Source organism: Lepisosteus platostomus, unplaced genomic scaffold (genome assembly GCF_059453375.1).
Source record: "Lepisosteus platostomus isolate fLepPlt1 unplaced genomic scaffold, fLepPlt1.hap1 Scaffold_139_H1, whole genome shotgun sequence".
NCBI lineage: Eukaryota > Metazoa > Chordata > Actinopteri > Semionotiformes > Lepisosteidae > Lepisosteus > Lepisosteus platostomus.
In genome coordinates this window covers 42,501-60,543 of record NW_028291520.1, presented here as the reverse complement: position 1 = coordinate 60,543, position 18,043 = coordinate 42,501, and the positions used below count along the sequence as shown (strand labels likewise).

Below are 18,043 nucleotides of genomic sequence, written 5' to 3'. Positions count from 1 at the left end.
GCATTTATAACTTAGTTTTTAAAATTAGTCAAGCAATATGAACTCCCGGAGTGCTGGCTGTGACGAATTAAACCGGTCTCACAGGTATTCAAAGTAGGAAGTACAGTGTTAAGTGGTAGCTGGGCTACTCCCTCAATAGAATCGCTTTAAGGAAAAGCATTTTCAGAGAGCAATCACGCTGTGTTTATGTAGAAAAAGCGATTAGGTTTATGATCAATCTAATTACCTATTCGCTTAAAACGCTATATAAAATAAAGTTTATTTAGAGATGAATGATCAGTGTCGCAGTTTAAATAATGGGAGTCAGGAAACTAATACACAGCGCCACCGGATTTAATAACGCAATAAAAACGCTATAAAATAATGTGACTAGGCACAGAAAAAGTTTACAGCACAGTACAATAATAAATGCTGACCATGACTTTAGAAGCATAAATTACCTTACACTCAATTTAAACACAAGCTGTCTTTCTGTATGAACCTCTAAGCTGGTTCATACAGAAAATGTAGAAATGCATTAGCCTGATTATGATTAAAAAACACATAATTAAACACGCGTTTGCGATTTAAATCACAACACGATTTAAATCAATATAAATGTTTATATTGTAACGCATACTGTCCAGCCTCCATTTCTTTATAAAAATTTACTCTGTTGCACACACACACTAGAAGCAGGAACCGCTGTCAGAAGGGAAGATATGTTCAAAATATCGCAAATATCGATCATGTTGCGATATTTTGAAATATAAAAGTCAATTGATTGTCCATAATATCGCTTACCTATTTTTTCGAAGAAATGTTTGTTAAAAGAAAAGTCCAGCACCAGCTGGATTTGAACACACAACCTGACAGTTGGTAGTCATGCACCTAGACCAGTCGGCTACAAGACAGCTCACATGAACAGGCAGGCGAAACAGCCCTACACAGCCCTACACAGCCCTGTCGCAGTACACGGATATAATCATACCGTTATTAAATTCTTTAGATACGCGATTCCATATTATATTCCCTTTTAATCAAATTCTAAAAGTATGCTTGTTGACTTCGGTATCACGTTAGTTAAAGACTTCGAAGCTTACAATGTTTAGGGAGAAATGGAATACTGGTGTGTATTTTTTTCTTTAAAGTACCAAGACCAGCTATATACTGTATGTTTATGTTCCAAAATTAATATCGTTTATGGCCTTCACACGCGTTACAGTATGCTCCTATTCTTTTTATGCTCAGCTACTAAGATTTCCCTTCAGTGGTAAAATTCAATATCTACAACGGGCACAGTAAAGACGTTTACAGTAAGTCTTTCTACGACAGACCAACGGACCACGAGTGCCCCTGTCGGTCAACCAATCACGCACCGCGGTACCCCGTGTCATCTTACCTGCGGTACGTGTCTGTACCACTCACTTTGAATGGCTGCATCTGTAGCTGATCACTGTCAGTCAGGGAGCTCAGAGGTGAAAAGCCTGTTTGAGAGACAATTCGCTGTCGATCAGTTCAATATGTTCCGTACCAGCTCGGCACACCTGAGATCATCTTGGTAGCTGTGTAGCTCAGATGAGTGAGAGCGTGTGTGTGTGTATCACCGTGATTGGATGCCGGTCCTTCTCAGGTCACAGTAAACCTTCTGCTGCCTAACTTCCCTAATTTTGGGGATCCCTTTGAAAAAGCAAAGGAAAACTAAACTGGCTCTTCATCAGCGTGATCGACCCCACCCAGTGTGCCCCAGTGGCCTAATGGCTAAGACACTGGCCTCCTAAGCCAGGGATTGTGGGTTCGAGTCCCATCTGGGGTGCTCCTGTCCCATTTTGAGTGTACAAATGTCCTTGTGATTTGCAAAGCTACAACCCCACCTTACTCAGTGAGCGTCTCTGCTTTTCTCTCACATACAGTTGGGAGAAATAATTTTGTAAACAGCCCTTCGGAATGATGTGGATTTCTGCATGAATGGCTCCTAACATGTGATCTTATCTTTATCTAAGTCATAATAATTAATAAAGAGAGTCTGATTTAACAAACAACACACGCCCAACATTTGACATTGCTGTTTCTTTATTGACCAAATGGTTTAAACAATCAAGGTCATTGATGGAAAAAGTACGTGAACCCTTATATTAAGGAGCTAGTGGAACCTCCTTTATGACAAAAACCTCAACCCCCACTTTCTGTAGCGGCTGGTCAGACCTGAGCAGCGGTTAGGAGGTATTTTGGCCTATTCCTCTATGCAAAACTGTTTCAGTTCATGTATATTTTTGGGATGTCTTGCGCTGAACGGCCTGCTTCAGATCATGCCACAGCACTTCAATGGGATTGGGGTCAGGACTCTTACTTGGCCATCCCAAAATACGGAATTTCTTCTGTTTCAGCCACTCTGTTGTTGATGTACTCCTTTGTTTTTGTCATGCTGCATGACCCAGCGTCTTTCGAGTTTTAGATCACAGGCAGACACCCTGACATTCTGCTGTAGAATTTCCTGATACATCTTGGAATTCATCGGTCCCTCGATGATTGCAAGCTGTACAGCCTCCGCCATGCTTCCCAGGTGGGATGAGGTTTTGGAGTTGGTATGCAGTGTTTTGTTATCTCCAAACATAACGCTGTGCACATTTACCAACAAGTTCAACTTTTGTCACGTCTGTCCACAGAACATTGTTCCAGGAGTTGCTGTGGAACATCCATGTGGTCTTTAACAAACTTGAAAGGGGCAGTGGTGGTTTTTTTGGGGGGGAGAGCAGTGGTTTCCTCCATGGTGACCTCGCATGATCACCACTCCTGTTCAGATTTCTTCTTATGGTGGACTCATGAACACAGACGTAAGACAAAGTCAACCACCTGTTCGCTAGATCCCATCCCCACTCAGCTAGTCAAAGATTCCCTCGAAGGACTGGCAGGACCTATAATTAGTATGATGAATGCATCTCTTGCATCAGGCGTTGTACCTGATCAATTTAAGGTAGCGGTTGTTAGACCGCTCCTTAAGAAGTCAAATTTGGATCCACAAGTTCTTAACAACTACAGGCCTTTCTCAAAGGTCCCATTTCAATCTAAAAGTCTTGAGAGAATAGTTGTTGCCCAACGTCAATCGTATCTGGATTCAAATAATATACTTGAGAAATTTCAGTCTGCTTTCTGAAACTGCATTAACAAGAGTCGTAAATGATATTCTCTTAGCTACTGATGCGGGGAATGCAACAGTGCTTGTGCTTCTAGATCTTAGAGCTGCCTTTGACACGGTTGACCTCTCTGTTTTGTTACACAGGCTTGAGTTTGAGGTTGGCTTATTTGGAACCGTCCTTAAGTGGTTTACTTCACATTTAACTCATCGTTTTCATTATGTTCAAATATCTAATAATTGTACTGCTTCATCAACGTCACCAGTTCAATTTGGGGTACCAGAGGGATCAGTGCCGGGACCAATATTGCTCTCTCTCTCTACATGCTGCTGCTAGGTAGGATAATCCGAAAAAATAATATGAACTTTCATTCATATGCTGATGACACTCAAATAAACATTTTGTTTACACCAAACGACAACTCTTCTATTATCACTTTAGTTAAATGCATTAATGAAGGAAATACTTGGATGTGTGAAAACGTTTTGTTACTCAACTCTGAGAAAACTGAGGATCTGTTGATCGGAGGCAACAATACTGATAGGACTACTATAACTTCAGCACTTAACTCAGAGGATTTAAACATTTGCCTCAAAGAGACAGCACGTTACCTAGGCGGCATATTAGACACAAGGCTCTTAACAACTTGCATTGTTAAGTGCCTTGGGAAGCCCTTGTTGTGAAAGGCGCTATATAGAAATACATTGATTTGAACTGAATTGACAATGTAAAATGTTGTGTGTGTTGTTTGTTAAACAAGACTGTCTTTATTTATAAAAAAATAAAAGGAATTTGCTAGGAATGCAAACGTTAGGTTGCGCTTCTTCATGCTGCATCGTCGGCATGAGTGGAGCTTTTTAAACGTCTGTACTTACTGCGCCCCATAAGAAATCGTTTGTCCCCGTTCAAAAGCGATTGTGCGATGTCCTGCAGTGTTCGCAAAGCAAACCTTTGACAGTTTGAAAAGAGGAATTTATTCTGCTTCCTGTGCGTGCGTGCAGTAGTTACAAAGTTGAACGTCTTTACACGATCTGCTGCAGTTTTCAGTGGGCGGGCTTTGTCAGATGGCTTGGAAAAATGCACTGTGTTTCGGCTCGGGAAACATCATGAGAAGTGTCCTGCATGTTTTCTGTGTATAGCTGTCTTTTAACGCATACAGAATTCATTCGAAATCATTGGATTCTCCAATTAACAAGGGTCCCTTAAAGGATGAGTCAAAGTAACGTCTAATCGGATTAGTTTCCTTAGAGCTGGTTCAGAGTTTGCTCAAGAGTTTACCTTTCACAGATGCGCAAAGAAGTATGTTGGGGGCGCACGCTTCAAGGTGCCTTACAGCTGTAGGGAGTGATTCGAGACGATTCGTGGCATGTGCTCGTTCCCATATACCATACGCCCCGGGGTGCAGTGCTAGGATGACGTACAATACCGCTTGGGCACGTAACGGCGTTATATGCAAGTGCGGGACGTGAGGGTTTTCGTTTGTTCGTTTTGTTTTGCTCTGCTTTGCTTTGTTTCGTGGTCAAGAGGCGTAAGGTAAGTCGTAATCCAGGGAGAACACTGGTGGCAAACAGTCCGAGGTGAGAGGCGAGGTCTAAAGTCGAAAAGGCAGAAGGGGAGTCCAATATCCAGAATAAACGAGGTAATGGAAAAAACGCCAGGTAGAGCTCTCAAGGAGTAGACTCAATACCAGCGGGAAGCAGGTAAAGATGGTAAAAATAGCACTGTGTACCGCACGGTGGAGTGTGTGCAGGTGGGTTAACTCGTGCGGCGGCGTTTGTTAATAATCACCCACTGCTGGTGCTGATTAGATCGCTTAAGAGTTGGTCTTAACTGCCTGGCGGTCATGACAAGCTCCTCTTTAAGCTGTGGTTTAGTTTTGCATTCATGTGTTTCTAGAGCAGTTATTTATGGGGGTGGGTGGGTCTTTCACAGAGGCTCAGGACAAATCCCCTGCATGAAAGTCTACTGTGTGCGTTCAAACAGGTCAAGAGCCAGGCAGGAGGACAATGGACAGAAGAAGCAACGAACTAAAAATAAAAGAACGAATATGAAAAAGCCACCATCTTTTTCTTTTTGACATTTTCCGACTTTCATGCAAGCCAGGACAAAGTTGCTCGTAGCTACTTGTGGATTCAAATACTCTATCGAGTGCTTTGATGAGTTTTTGCAATTTGATTGTCGTCCTGTCAGCCTGTTTCTGTTTTTTTTTTCAATCTAGTGATGGAAAGTAAGAGGGAAATGATGGAGTAATCAATAACCGCTCCGGAAAAATGGCAGAAAGAAATGGCCCGTCACTAAGGACATTTGTGAAGCAGAGGAGTGACATCACCACAAAGGCGACTTATTCTGCTGATCGTTTTGGTGCATAATGATTGAGGCGCGTTAAGAGAAAGGTAGCTGCGTCAGCATGCTTAGGCTGCAAAGGATAAAGCAAAGGTTTACTCCATGCTGAAAAGAGAAGAAATTCAAAATCAATCGGAATTTCAGCACGACACAACACTTTTTCTGTTTTAAGGAGATGATATTTTAAACCTGATAAAAATAGAAGGAAACACAAGTTTCTTGCTGTGAAAATTTAGATGGGGAAGTGTACTACTAGTAGCAGTGTAGAGCTCTCTGTGGTGGAGTGCAAGCGCATGTTCTATGGGCCAGTGGCGTAATGCATAACGCGCCTGACTTTGGATCAGAAGATTGTAGGTCTGAGTCCTGCCTGGCTCGTGAGGCTTTTAAACCTCTCAGGTTCCTCGGTAACAGGTTGCCGTCATGTATATGAACTATAGAAAAGCATTTGCCACAACCCGTAAATTAGCACGCAAGTGCGGGCTAGTTAACACAGAACTGTATGGAGATCATCTCCAGCTCCGAGCTCAATTGCAATGAAAAAACACGCAGAACAGAACTGGAGAGCAGCTGAATTTGTGCTCAGTAGGGTGGGGAGGACTCAGCATTGCTATTGTTCTAATTGGCATGAACTGCAGGGGATCTGAATCAGAACATGTCAGTTAGTTTGATCATTGCGTCAATATGTAGGCCACGTTAATACAGAATTATTACTTTGTCTGTCTCGTCTTTGTATATAGCTGAATGTCCCTGACAATTTCATGTTAGTTTTTAAGAACGACATTGGTGCTAATATATACATATATAGCATATAAGGAACACGTAAAAGTTTAGTCCATGCTGAAAAGATAAGAAAACCGCCACAACGTTTCATCTTGGAATAAATCTTTACTTGTTGTTTTGCAGCCTACCCATTCTGACCTAACTCCTCCCTTGAAATTCCCTAACAGATAAGGGTACGTAACGGCTCATGCGATGCTCAGTTGCAATTTGTCCCAAAACAAACAAGAACAGCAGCTGAGTGTTTGAGTTTGAACATGCACTGTATTAAAGCAGCTTTTATTTCCATTGATAAATGCTATATATTCCTACAGAGATTCTCCAGGTGAGTAAGCGATTCCTGTTTCTGTTTCTATTTCTGTTTCATATATATATACAGTATATATATATATGTTACATGTGTCTCTGCAATAGTATAAATGTGTTATACACTATCAGGGGCTGCTTTTTTGTGCACCTCATCTACAACAAGGGTTTTTTTCATTTATGTTTGTGGACCTTCACCATTTGAGGAAGTGAGTTAGATAAGAAAGTTACAGGTATGGTGAGCAATGACTGACAAAGGCACGTACTGCGTATTCCTTACAGAAAAGTAAGCAATTTGTTCTAAAAAACACCGGCTAAAGTCCAACATCGTTAGCAATCTTATTACTTAAATAGAATTAACATCAATAAACTGTAAGTTGCTGGTACATGCGAGTAGATTTGATCTTCTATTAAACAAAAATGCAATTACAGCTCTAAAAAGGTCAACCTAGACTTCTGTAACAGATCTGTTCAGGTCATCGCTGTTCCTCTGACCTTGTGAGTCTTTGGAATTTTAAACGTGTATTTTGCTTGCCTTTTATGTGGTCTGTGTACAAGTCACTGTGGCGTATGCGGTCCTACACAGCCTTGCTATAGACGTGACGAGCCTCCGCTATGTTGCAATGGAGAACAGGTTCAGTATGGAGCTGCCGAGAAAATTCAGCTGGAAAGCTCGTTGCAGAAAAGCATCGTTATCTGCGTCCAGCTGCAAAGCGTCACTCGTGGGTGCTGAAGAATCGATTTCCAAGGCAGTGGGTCTAGGCGATTTAGAGTGTTAAAGGTCCCAGCGAAAACAAAACAGCGCTGGTCCTTTTTCATGCACGCACGAGAGCAAATGCAAAGGACACCGTAGTCGGCAGGATTTGAGCTTGCGCAGTGAGACCCAAACATATTTCAAGTTTGTTGCCTTAACCACTCGGCCACGATTACAGCGAATACGCCAGCTGTTGGCTTCTTGCTACAATCGAACAGGGAGTGCGAGGCGGCGGCGGCGGCAACTTTTTTCAAGTTCGCTCTCCGTTTAAGAAACCTTTTACGCCATACGTGTAAGCAGACACACACCTCAGAGTACTTAAGGGTGGCTTCAAGTTGGAATGATAAAGTCTCCCCGTTCGGACATGAAAATAGAACTTTCTTAGACAGAAAGAAATCAACAACGGAGAGATGTGGATGACGATTTCAGTCACTGCACTTTGAATAGCATTTTTACTCGAGTTACAGGAGATGCACGAATGGCCCTTGACCTACGCTCTTACGAATGCCTTGGAACATTCAAAGACAACAGCCCTCAAGTCCTGCGGTTTATTATAATGCTGTTGCCTGTCGAGGCAGTATTTGACTCCGTCCTACCGTTGAGACACGGGGCGTACTGTAAATGAACTGCACCTGACAGCTTTAGAAAAACACCTGGGCTAAGTACGGTGCTGAGAGCTCAGCGTTGCTGTTGTTCTAATTAGCACGCACTGTATCGGCTATGACCCGAACTTTTCAATTATTCCGATCAGTAAGTCAACACGTAGTCCACATGAAAGGTAGAAATATTCTCTTGTCTGTCTCTTCCCAGTGGGCAAAAGACGTATAATATACGTCTATTAAACGTATACCTTAGACGTCTAAATGTGGTCTACAATTCGTCTAGAATGAAATTCTAATATACGTCTAAAGTTATACGTCAATTATACGTCTATGTTTAGACGTTCATTATACATAAATGGTTGGAGTTCTATTATACGGATAAATTTAGAGGACTATAATACATATATGGTTGGAGTTCCGGATAACTTTAGAGGTCTATTATACGGATAACTTTAGAGGACTATTATACGTATATGGTTAGAGGTCTATTATACGTATAACTTTAGACGTCTATTATACGTATATGGTTAGAGGTCTATTATACGGATAACTTTAGACGTCTATTATACGTATATGGTTAGAGGTCTATTATACGGATAACTTTAGACGTCTATTATACGTATATGGTTAGAGGTCTATTATACGGATAACATTAGAGGTCTATTATACATCAAAGATAGATTTTATAGGTGTAGAAACAAGTAAACCAAGCCAATGATTAGGTTTAGAAATTTATTCTGAAAATACACATTCACACCTGAAACATACGTATTTCAAATTATACATTGTATACAATCAATCAACAATCAACATATGGGCAATAATCATAAAAAACACAACTAGTCTTAAACTTCAGCTACAAATTCTGGTAACATGGCAATATACAGTATAGTAATGACAAACACAAAACTAATTACATTAACACACTAACTCAAAACCACATTTTGATTCAAATATACATTTTTAAATGTACAACTTCTATATTTCCAAGAAAAAAAATATTACAATGGAAGTTAAGACGATTTTTGTCCACTATTTGCAAACCCTGTCTAATTGTCCTAACAGTTAGAACCAAAAACCTATTATTTTCAGAGTCCAGATCTCCTGGCCCCCTGCCTTGCATATGCATTCTTCAAGTAACACATTGCGTGCTCCTTTATTTCTTTTTCTGTTGATGTAGGGTGGGACTTCAGCACCGCAGCTAGGAGAAAATTATATAATATTACTTCCCAAATAAATGATGATTAATATCTTCTTTAGTATAATCTAAAAAATGAACGGTTTACTAAGCTCAAAGCTGAAATAAATGTATAAAATTTGGCTTGCATCATAGCAGTTGAGCAATAAAGTCTGTCCTAATTACCCAAAGTTTGAAAGTACAACATAGAATAAGAATAAGAGAAACGGCAAAACGATTTTGTGTCATCTTCCCCATTCACACTATTTTATGTGCCATTTTTTTGCTTATTCACGTACTATTTTAATCAAAATAATATTAAGAAAGATCTGTATGTATTCAGATAGTATTATTATTGTTCATACTTACTCGTCAAAAGAGGATTGCTGAGATATTTGCAGATATACTTCTACGTTTGAAAAACGTGTCCAAAATGGTGACCAACGAATACTAGCAATGCATTGTGATATATAACCGGAAAATATGCTGGGTTCGATATTTTCTCAACGTATGCGTTTATTAATGTTGTCGATATTATGGTTGAAATTTAACATTGATAATACATCGCGGCTATGTGCCCCCTGCTATGAGCTGATGTGCAATTTTAACGCATGCAGTTAGTAAGGATCGGTCACTGTTGTATGGTATTATATATAATGACATTATGGAATAGGATGGGGACAGGCCTGGCATCATGGGGGGAGGGGGGAATGTCGCCCCTTCAGTTTTGGGCAAAAAGATTTACCTAACTTAATTTGCGCCCTAAAAAAATAGTTGTACTTTGTCAATGGTCAGACAACACTAAATGACACGAACAGTCACTCAGTCTGTTTGATGGGCAGGAGGGCTATCCGTCCAGGAACTGCACATATCAGTGTCGTTATTGAGTGTCAACATTACGATCCTGTTTGCTCAGGTGGACCGATTCCTTGCAGTAGTTTATCATTATACTTAAAATCGTTATATAACTAGGACTAGTTATAGCAGTCTGTGCTTTCTGTTGGTTTTACATTTTTTTCTTAACGATTCAGAACGTCCATGTAGCTGCAAAAATGAACGCTTATGGTACTTTTCGCTCCAGGCAATACAAACCGTGAGAGTGACGAAAAATGTGAAACTGAACTTCATCGCAAATACCAGATTGCTAGTCGTTATCTTCTATCATGAAGCACTAATCAATGGCATAGCTGCGAGATTTCATTTGGGTAGCTGCACCGTACAGCTCCGTTTCAACCGAAATATCACTCCCCCCTCAGAATTTCAGACGCCCCCCTACAGATTTTTCCCCGGGCACCGCGCACTGATGGGGGACGGGGTGTCCAGGAAATGGTATCAACTTTTGTCAAGAAAATAAAAATAGAAACTCTATAGGCACTCAAACATTTTACTGTTTTTTTTCAGGCAGGTGGCAAGACCCCCTCAGCAAAACCCTTGTATGCCAAGCTGTGGGCATTGATTCGTCGAATATACGTATATTTACGGCGAAATTACGTCTATACGTATATATACATCGCCTCGACGTATAATCAACGTCGAATTGCAACCGTAAAATCGACGACATGAATAAACGCATATATTCAGAGACTGTGTTTGGAGTCTCTGACACTGCCCTCAAATGGTTTAAGTCTTACCTCACTGATCGCTGTCACTTTGTCTCTCTCAATGGGTACAGGTCTGAAATTGGTCTTGTCAAGTCTGGTGTCCCTCAGGGCTCAATACTGGGCCCCTTGCTCTTCAGCATTTACATGTTCCCACTTGGTCAGCTTTTAAGATCACATGGCCTCAGCTTTCATTTTTACGCTGACGATACTCAAATATACATCCATACCAAACCCCACACTGATGTGGCTGTCTCTATTCTATCTAATTGCATCTCTGACATAAAGATTTGGATGACTCAAAACTTCCTTCATCTTAACTGTGACAAGACTGAAGTCATGCTTATTGGTACCCCCCATCAACTTCGTAAAGCCAGTCCTGTAACCCTGTCTGTAGATGGCTCTGTACTTGAGCTCCAATCAAAATTGAAAAACCTTGGGGTTATATTCGATTCTGGCTTAACATTCGACCCACATGTACAGCATACTGTCAAAACATCTTTTTTTCACCTTAGAAATATTGCAAGACTACGCCCTATGCTATCATTAACTGTGGCTGAAAAGCTGATCAACATATTTGTATTCTCTCGAATTGACTACTGCAATGCTCTGCTCCCTGGGGTATCTAAATCTACTCTGAACAAGCTGCAGTATGTCCAAAATTCAGCAGCCAGAATCCTGACCAGATCTAGTGCAAGTGTTCACATTACTCCTATCCTGGAGTACTTGCACTGGCTTCCGATCAAATTCCGCGTAGACTTTAAAATCCTCATGCTCACCTACAAGGCTTTACATGGCTTGGCACCTCAATACCTGTCTGAACTTTTATCGCCCTACTCCCCACCTCGCAACCTCCGCTCTTCAAATTCTGCCCTCCTTACTGTCCCCCAAGCCCGTCTACATTGTATGGGCGACAGGGCCTTCTCCTGCTATGCCCCCAAGCTCTGGAACTCCTTGCCCAAGGATATTAGAGAGTCACCTTCTCTAAACTCCTTCAAATCCAGACTCAAAACCCTCCTTTTCAGAAAAGCCTTTACTTAACTGGTTCCATTCTTCACCCCTCTGCTCTTCTTAATACCATCTTCCACGGTCTCCTCTATTGTTATTGTTGTATTGTTGTAATTATAATTGTGTCCTGTCTTGTGAAATTTTCTTATTTATTGTTGTAGTCTTTTTATTTATTGTTATTGTCATCCTGTAAAGCGCTTTGAGAAGCCACCTTTAAAGGCGCTATATAAAATAAAGTTTATTATTATTATTATTATTATATAACGTCGAAACCACATCTAACACAGTGCCTGAGGCTTTTTACTGTATGTATCGTGTGTGCCGCAACTAGGAGTATACGGCACTCTGCACGGTGCACAAAGTAAATTATTTTGGCAGTAATTAATTTATTATATTTACTATATGTATTATACACGTGTAAATTAATTACTGCCAAAATAATTTACTTCGTAATTTACAATAAAAAGTCTCAGGCACTGTGTTAGATGTGTTTTCGACGTTATATATGCGTTTATTCATGTCGTCGATTTTACGGTTGCAATTCGACGTTGATTATACGTCTAGGCGACGTATATATACGTATAGACGTAATTTCACCGTAAATATACGTATATTCGATGAATCAATGCCCACTGGGTTGTTTTTATAGAACTGAATGTCCCTGACAATGTACTGTTAGTTTTAATTGAAGAACGGCATCTGTGTTCAAATATACCAGACAAGTTTACGTAACTGCTCATGCAACACTCAGTTGTAATTAGTCAAGAAATAAAGTCGAACAACAGCTGCGAGTTTGATTCTGAACGTATGAGATTGCAGCGCCTTTTACTTCCATTGACAAATGACAGAGATTCGAAGAGAGATCCTTCAGACCAGCAAGCAAACCCACGGCTATTTCGGTTTTCTATCTAGGCAACGTTGGTGTCTGCAATAGCATACATGAAAGCGTGATGCAATTTCTGTGGCTACATTTGTTGCACGTCATGCGCAGTAAGAGTGTTTCTAACACCAAATACAAAGTCAACAATTAGCGATCACGCCTTCTCCTCAGTTAACCCACTGAAACCCTTGCTGTTAACAGTTCTTTACTGCGTGCTTTACGAGCACCTACATATTGTGTCGGTTCTTTCAGCTTTATTCATTAGGTTTTCAAAGGCATAAGCAGAGCACCAGAGGTGCGAAGGCAAAGTGTGTGGTTATCTGAAGAATTGATGTCCATGGCAGCGGGGCCAAGCGATTTAGCGTTGTTATAGTACCAGGAAAGGAGAAGCGGCACTTCGCCTCTGCCGCGCAGGCACAAGGCGACATGCGGCAGACGCCGGAGTCGGCAGGTTTCGAACCTGCGCGGGGAAGCCCCAACGCATTTCGAGCCCATCGCCTTAACCACTCGACCACGACAAAAGCGAGCCCGCCGCCGCCGCATTCCTCCTATAATCAAACACGGACTGCGAGGTGGCTGCGGATACCTTTTTAAAGTTGCTCTCCGTTAAAAAAAAAATACCTTTCACAAGATACGTGCCGGCAGACAGACACGCCTCAGAGGGTTTAAGGCTGGCTTCACGTTCAAATGATAAAGTCCCCCCGTCCGGATGTCAAAATGCAACTTTGGCAGACAGAACAAACATCAACAAACCACAAATGTGGACAAGGATTTTACAAGCTGCACCACACTGCACTTTCAAAAGCATTTACTTTCGTGTTAGACGCAGGACTTGCCTTTGATTTGCGCGCTTACGAACGCCATGGAAAACGAAACAAAACTAAAGCCCTCAGCTCCTGCACGTGATTATAATGCCGTTACGTGTCGAAGCAGTAATTTACGTCATCCTACCACTGCGACACGGGGAATAGAGAGAAATGAGCACACGCTACGAATCGTCTCAATCACTCCCTAGAGTCGTAAGGCGCATTGAAGGGTGCACCCCCATCATTAATCGTTGCGCCTCTGTGAAAGGAAAGCTCTTGGGCAGTCTTTGAAACAGCTCGGATGAAACACTTGATTGCTTCCATGTGCATCTGGAGCCCACTTCTTATTTTCACTTCACGCCGCCCAAAGCATTTCTAAAACAGGAGATTCGCGTTTGGGAATGCGCCCTGCCCTACAAATAAAACAGGTCTACGGGTCTGAAACCTGCTCCACAGAAAACAGCTCTGTTGCGCTTTTGATCAAAGGGAGATTCGCTGTTCTTACTTTTTGATGACATAACACCCAAAGGGGCTTCTTTGGAGCTGGATTCCAACCAGCATCCTTAAGTTTCTTGGCGGTATCCTTTACAGTCCTCTGTTCGGTCGACAAGGGACTGAAGGGGGCAGCTTTCCTCACACATACAGTGCAATGTACTGTAGTGTTCCCCTTCATTGAATTCGCAGTTCTGCATCAGACCTCTAACTCGTTTCCTTAGCTTGGATTTAAGCCACGAAGCAGGCTTCTACTGTATAAGGAATCACAAACTATTTGAGAGGCCACCATCCCAGGGGGAACTGACAAAGTCTATCCCTAAACACCTAGCGCGGTCTCTCGAGAGACTGTCAAAAATCACTTTCTCCGTTTGCGTTGCAAGTAAGTGAAAACGCGGTCTCAACCCAGAGCCACTTGGCAGCAGCGACACGTAAATACCGTTACTGTTACTGCTCGATACCGACGTTAGCCTACTATACCATGTTCAGCCACCGCTAGAAAACGCACGGCTCTAGAACCGGAGCAAACGACAGGAGGGCCAACGCCGAACGGGCACACGTGTCAGACATGGAGCGCGACGAGAATGGGATTCGAACCCATGCGTGCAGAGCACAATGGATTAGCAGTCCATCGCCTTAACCACTCGGCCACCTCGTCGAGGGATCTGCGCTGTCCGGACATGGGTTGGCGCGCTCCAGATGATCTTTTTCTTTTTTTTCCCCCGTACTCGAGGGTCATTTTCCTGTTCCACGTGCGATTTCAACATTTTCCTTGGGAGATGTCAAGCCAGCAAGCCACTGCTGTGGTTCAGTGGCCAGTGTGGAGTTCAGTGGCCCTGTTGTACACAGAAAGCACATTGAGCTCCTTGGACATGAAAAGTTCCAGATAAAAGCCATTTGTCACCCTTTCTCTTGGTGTTGATGTTGCTATTATATGTAAAGGTGGCAACTTGCTCAGCGAGCAGGCGGAGCACACACCGAATGCAGATGTGTCTGAGTGGTGTGTCCAAGTGGCTGTCAAAGGACAGCTCTCCTGGGGCGCCGTGGCTTAGTTGCTTAAGGTGCCTGTCTAGTAAACAGGAGACCCTGGCTCCGAATCCCAGCGGTGCCTTTTTTGTTCTGTCTTCTCGAACAGAACTGGTCATTATGGACAACCGCCTACGGCTAGACTTAATTAAATGCAAGCATTCATTTCCTGTCTTGAACAACTTGTTTTTCTTATAATGGATGCAACTTGCAAAACATGAAATACAAACCTTGCTAATCAGCACTCGTGGCTGGCAAAAAAGAAGTCAGCAATGTTTTTTTCTTTAACCTTAACCCTTCTAATGGAGAAGAGTTAAACGACCGAGTCTATGCAGCTTAAACGGTGCGCACGTCGGGTTCTTAGCTGAAAGGGTGGTAAATCACGCTCACCCCAGTCCTTAATCTTTTAAAGAGGATACAAAATTGAACCTAGTCGCCACATCACATACATCCTGTTCAACGATAAAAAGGTAACGTCTATCCTCACTCCAGAGTCAATCTCACGTTGAGGGCATATTTTTTTCCACTTTACCATGAGTCGGGCTCGGCTGCACAGAGGCGAGAGCAGAGCAATGAGGTCACGGGGACAGGGGAGTCACACGCTGGCTGTTTGAACACGCGGAAGATCACTGAGGGATCCACAGTATGTGGACCCTCCGTGCGCCATCAGTCCGCACTCCGGACTCTGAATCCTGCCATCCGAGTTAAGATCTCGGCGGAACCTGAGGCGCAGTTCCTTCTTAAAACGTAATCTGGTGAGCATTTCTAGAATCGTACTTGTATAGATGCAGCCTTTAATGTGTTGCTAGGTTAAAATTGATGACTTCTTGAACTTCAGTAGGCAACTGCCCTCTTGATTTCGGATTTAATTTCTTTATTACAGGGGCACTTTTATGAAGACAGAGTCATGTTCAGGTACTTTGCTTGATGGAGGAAGCTCATTTCGGACTCTGTGACCTGCTCACCTGGAAAGGTCTGCTGTACTACTACAAGAGAGAAGTAGAGTCTGGAAGAAGGGACAATTTTATGATGCTTTGGAAGATAATGTTTTTTTTTTCTTTGAAATCGAAATGAATCAGAATATCAGTGCAAAAGACAGAAGATATGGTTTTAAAACAGACAAAATGTAGAAAACAGGTGTTTCTCACTTTTGGTAAAGAATGGACCGGGGGTAATAGTTTACTAGTTGCAGTGCTGATCTCACTGGGTTACAGTCCTGCAGTGTCACACCGGGGCCAGTGGCGCAATGGATAACGCGTCTGACTACGGATCAGGAGATTGCAGGTTCGACTCCTGCCTGGCTCGGGTCGTTTTTAAACGCATCGGGCTACTCCCTAAGTAGTCTGTGCTACTTACTGCATTGTAATCGTACCCAGTAAGAGATTTCCTTCATGTAAATGAACTGCACCTGACAGCTTTAGAAAAACACCTGGGCTCAGTACGGTGCTGAGAGCTCAGCGTTGCTGTTCTAATTAGCACGCACTGCATCGGCTATGAGCCCGAACTTTTCAATTATTCCGATCAGTAAGTCAACACGTAGTCCACATGAACGGTAGAAATATTCTCTTGTCTGTCTCTTGTTTGTATAGAACTGAATGTCCCTGACAATGTACTGTTAGTTTTAATTGAAGAACGGCACTTGTGTTCAAATATACCAGACAAGTTTATGTAACTGCTCATGCGACACTCAGTTGTAATTAGTCAACGGGAAATAGAGAGCATAGGTCAATATCTCAAGAAACTGTGAAAAACATTATCATGTTTAAGTAAAGAATGTGATTTGCACCAGAAAAAAAGAAAATTGTTGCTATGTAACTGTTACCGTGTCAAAATGTAATGAGATGTGATCATATATACTGTTTTAAGTATGTATATTAATGTAAAGCTTTCTGATTTGTGATGTCCTGTATTTTTTTGTGAAAAGAAAATAAAGTTCTTAAAAATCGAAATCGAATCGGTTCACCCAGGGCGAGGCTCGGCCGTTGCACTCCGGCTGTGCTGACCCCTGCGAATTCCCCAAATGTGGGAATCTCGACTGCATAATTTCTGGTAGTGGGGGACTGGGTTCGCGCTCTCCCCTGATGTGCTTGGTCCAAAATCAGATACGGGAGGGTTAGGACACCACGAGCTGCGTGGCTGCGGAAGGATCCCGGTTCAACAGGAGTGGACGCCGCTGCTGGTTCTCGCTGGCTTTTAGTTAGGGGTCCGGAGAAGCATCTCAAGCTAGTTCCACTACTCCTTCCGGACGTTCATTCCCTTTTCAAAGTCAGTCGTTTTGCTGTAGTCTGCGTTCTTTAGGCTGATTATCGAGGTTAGCCTTTATTTGGTCATGGGGGGCCTCGGTACTGTATGCTGAGTCTAAAGACAGTTTCACCCGTTTTCTGATTGCTGGGTTCTGTACCAGTGCAGACATGTCAAACAGTGAATGGCTGTACCTCTATTGTATCCGTGCTCAATGAATGAAATCGGTAACAAATGAATATATGTCTAGTTATACGAAAAACGAGTGGTTTATCGACTCATCTTCATTTGCAGATTTAGAGGCAGCTTCGATATTCGTTTTACAGACGGGTTTTTTTTTTTGAATATGGGTCACACACATGCCACAGCAACAAAACATCTCTAGAGATGAGGCTATAGATCACCTTTCCATCCTGCAGGTTTTCCTCCCAAAGCCTACGGCACCAACGGCGACCCCTGCTGGCCGGGAGAGCAAAAGCTTACAGCACCTGGTATTCCCAGGCAGTCTCCCATCCAAGTACTAACCAGGTCCGACGCTGCTTAGCTTCCGAGATCAGACGAGATCGGGCATGTTCAGGGTGGTGTGGCCGTAAGCGAAACCCCTGCCGCCTGACTCGCTACTTGAAGCTGTGTGTGGCGGGGGTTCCGTGCCCCCCGAGCGGGACTGAAGGATCGTTCGTGTGCAACTCTTTGGAAAGGAGCTGCTTTCCAAATCGCATTGCGTGCCTGGATGTTGGCGAATGCGCTCCCTTGTGTTGGCTCGTCCCGCACTGGAGGAGGACAAACAATCTGCACGGAGGAGCACCAGGCAAGTCTTCACCAGACAAAAACCTCCAGTGCACAGCACTCTGGAAACATTTCGGGGCTTTCGCGTGTTTATTTCAGCACGTAAAGCGCACCGGTCCAACACGTCGGCCGGG

At 42.7% G+C, this 18,043-nt stretch overlaps 4 non-coding genes and 1 pseudogene across 4 annotated transcripts; 3 read left to right on the top strand and 2 right to left on the bottom strand.

The window, feature by feature from the left end:
- Positions 1-1,722: 1,722 nt before the first annotated feature.
- trnar-ccu (transfer RNA arginine (anticodon CCU)) lies at positions 1,723-1,795 on the top strand. The gene has a single exon. It is a non-coding gene; the product is annotated as a tRNA-Arg (tRNA).
- Positions 1,796-14,432: 12,637 nt separating this feature from the next.
- On the bottom strand, positions 14,433-14,514 carry trnas-gcu (transfer RNA serine (anticodon GCU)). The gene has a single exon. It is a non-coding gene; the product is annotated as a tRNA-Ser (tRNA).
- A 1,600-nt stretch (positions 14,515-16,114) lies between these two features.
- Positions 16,115-16,187, top strand: trnar-acg (transfer RNA arginine (anticodon ACG)). The gene has a single exon. It is a non-coding gene; the product is annotated as a tRNA-Arg (tRNA).
- Positions 16,188-16,822: 635 nt separating this feature from the next.
- On the top strand, positions 16,823-16,963 carry LOC148636978 (U1 spliceosomal RNA; annotated as a pseudogene).
- A 636-nt stretch (positions 16,964-17,599) lies between these two features.
- Positions 17,600-17,718, bottom strand: LOC148636977 (5S ribosomal RNA). Its single transcript, XR_015931781.1, has one exon. It is a non-coding gene; the product is annotated as a 5S ribosomal RNA (ribosomal RNA).
- Between the last annotated feature and the right edge of the window lie 325 nt (positions 17,719-18,043).